The sequence below is a fragment of the Gekko japonicus genome, unplaced genomic scaffold, assembly GCF_001447785.1.
Source record: "Gekko japonicus isolate JY-2015 unplaced genomic scaffold, Gekko_japonicus_V1.1 scaffold779, whole genome shotgun sequence".
In the NCBI taxonomy this organism is placed as follows: Eukaryota; Metazoa; Chordata; class Lepidosauria; order Squamata; family Gekkonidae; genus Gekko; species Gekko japonicus.
In genome coordinates this window covers 416,562-419,455 of record NW_015174296.1, presented here as the reverse complement: position 1 = coordinate 419,455, position 2,894 = coordinate 416,562, and the positions used below count along the sequence as shown (strand labels likewise).

The 2,894-nt window shown below is 45.9% G+C and overlaps 1 protein-coding gene across 1 annotated transcript in view; it reads right to left on the bottom strand.

Annotated features, from left to right (window-relative positions):
* PPIP5K2 (diphosphoinositol pentakisphosphate kinase 2) overlaps positions 1-2,894 on the bottom strand; it is a 108,942-nt gene that overhangs the window by 101,383 nt on the left and 4,665 nt on the right. The window lies entirely within an intron of this gene.

Below are 2,894 nucleotides of genomic sequence, written 5' to 3'. Positions count from 1 at the left end.
TGCCAATAAAACAGCATCGTCAGCATAAAGTAGAAGTGGTATAGGAAGACCGGCTGGATACGGGGAATGTTTGGCTCTTCTTTTAAGAAACGGCACCAAATCATTAATGTAGATGTTGAACAGGGAGGGGGCCAACAAACATCCCTGTCTAACTCCCTTTTGCACTGGAAAGGAGTCTGTCCTGATTCCTGAAGAATTCACCCGGACCGAGGCAGATGTATTAGAATAAAGAGCCATAATCAATCCCAGAAGTCTGCGGTCAATATTGGTGTTCAATAACTTTCCCCACAATCTACGACGAGAGATAGAGTCGAAGGCCGCCCTCAAATCCATAAAGGCCGCGTAGAGACAACCTCTTGGGCGCAAGGAATACTTGCCAGCGAGATGGAGAAGCGTCAGACAATGGTCTGTAGTTGCAACACCCTGTCGGAAGCCACACTGTTCAGGGAAAAGGAACCTCTCTTCATCGAGCCAGTTCTGGAGTCTCTCCTGGAGGAGTGCAGAGTAAATCTTCCCAGGGATGGCAATAAGGCTGATCGGTCTATAATTACCCGGGTCGTTGGCATCCCCACCTTTATGGATAGGTACCACAGTAGCTGTCTTCCAAATACCGGGGATATTAGCTGATTGGTTGATGTCTGAAAACAGATGGGCCAAGCGAAGCGCCCACCATTCGGGGTTCACCAGAAATAGTTCTAAAGGTATAAAATCCGGGCCCACTGCTTTGCCATGCTTCATCCGATTGAGACGTTGTAGTACTGATTCTCGACAGGCCCTTCTGAGGATTGATACAAAGCTGTAAAATGCACCCTCCATCTGGCTGGGGAGATTGTCGCCACGATGTCAGCCTGACGTCCTGGTCTGACAAACCTCCAAAAGGCCTTCACATCCTTGGACTCCAGGATGGTAGCAAGAGATTCCCAATCTTGGGTGGCAATGAGAGGTTCTTAAACTATTCAGTTACTTGCATCTTTATATTGAGAGGCTTTTGTTCCAGTGTTTTCCCAAACATTCTAATATACTTTATTTATATAATCGCTGACTATTTTAGTGTCCAGAAGGCTGGTACCCTCTTCCCAGTACGCAAACCCCTTCTCTTGGAACATCAGTACACTTCCTGAGTTGTTAACAGACTTTTAGGTCTTTTAGTTTCTTAATCACACCAGACCAGGTATCTCTGTACTCTTCAGTGATAACTCTTTCTGTCTGACTTGGTAAGGATTCTCCTTCTCTCTCTAGAAGATCTATCTCTTTGGCCTAAATGGGAGTTTTATTCTACTACCCGAGCTGTTTTGCCAGACTTCCCCCTAGTTCTCTGTCTGTGTTCAAACTGCTCTCAGCTAATGCTGAATTCAGACTGTATTCAGTCACGGCTGAAATCTTTGTCAGCACTAAACTTTTTTTTAAAAAAATAATTTTTATTTTATTTTTCCACATTTATATCCCACCCTCCCGGTGGGCTCAGGGCAGCTAACAAGGGCAGGACAACAGCCATGCCAAGATAAAACATATAAAAACATAATAAAACATTCAACATTAAAACCACAGTGTTCAATCCGTTACTAATGGCCTAAGTCCAGGATTGTAACTCCACAGTTTTTCTGTCAGGGCTAGTCTCAAGATAGTCTTCGTACAGCTCTCTTCTGTTAAAGCAGGAATCTGATTCAATCTCCTCAGCATACAGCTTTCACAAGACTTTTTCTGCTCAGCTGATGCTGAAGAATCAGATTGCCTGGAGCAACCTGTTACTCAAGGCTCTCTGGCTTTGTGGAGAATTAACCCTTCACAGTCCTACAGTTGTACGTACAACATTTTTAAGCATCTTAAAAAGTGCAGTTCGTCACAACATGCTAATCCAAGTGTGGCACAAAGACAGCAGCAGAGGCCAGAGGACACTTCACTTACTGGGCAAAAGGCAGCAGCTGCTCCAGGATAGGGCAGGACACCTCGCAAGAAGACAGTAGCAGCCCTATGCAAACCCAGACAGAGTGGAGCAAGGCAAGAAAGGAGTTAAGAGAGCATTACAAGGCGATGAGAAGGGAGGGGTGATGCTGGGTTTACCAGTATGGGCAGAGCCCCAGGGATAAAAAAGGAAATGTCAGAAGGGACAAGGAAGGTGAGAAATGCAAGCTGGCTGAGCAAGACTGAGAGGATGCAAAGAAGGGAGAAAGAGGACCCTAAAGTAGGAGCTGGGGCCTGCGGCAAGATAAATCCACCAAACTGGGACAGGCCTGGTGGAACTGCCCCAAAGCAGAGGCACAGCACAGCCTCGATGTTTAAAGAGGCAGAAACAGTAGGCGAAGGAAACTGCGCTTATGAGGAAGCCTGTGTTGTTAGCAGCCGCCGGCCACATGCCTGAACTCCAAGCGGTGAATTCATTTAAAGGGTCCCTTTAAATGCCTTTTGCAAGTGGGGGCTACATGTGACTGAATTTCAAGTGACAAATTTGCCGTTTGGAATTCAGGTGTGTGGGGTGCTGGCACACCCACTTGCAAAGGTTCACTTTAAATGGTTCTTGCAATACAGCGCTGATGGCACCTTCCATGGGGCTGAGCTCCTAACGTGATGATGTCACTTCTGTGTGATGTCATCGCGTTGGGATTTAACACTCAATATGGCTGTCAGATGTCACAAACCTGTGTTTGTGATGGACATGATCATGGCTTATCAACATGCTCATGAGCTCTCTTCCTCCCAACCGTTGTGTGTAGCTGAGGGGTTCCTGGTGTCAGAAGCCTTGAATTAAACATCTGCCATGACTTCTAAATGAAGGCAATGGAGTCTGTTTCCATAGAAACAAGTCCAGGTATACACATTCAGATGCCATAACAAACTGGAGCTTGATTCAGTGCTTTTGAAACCAGAAAATTTTCAACCATGCTTTTTATGTGGGC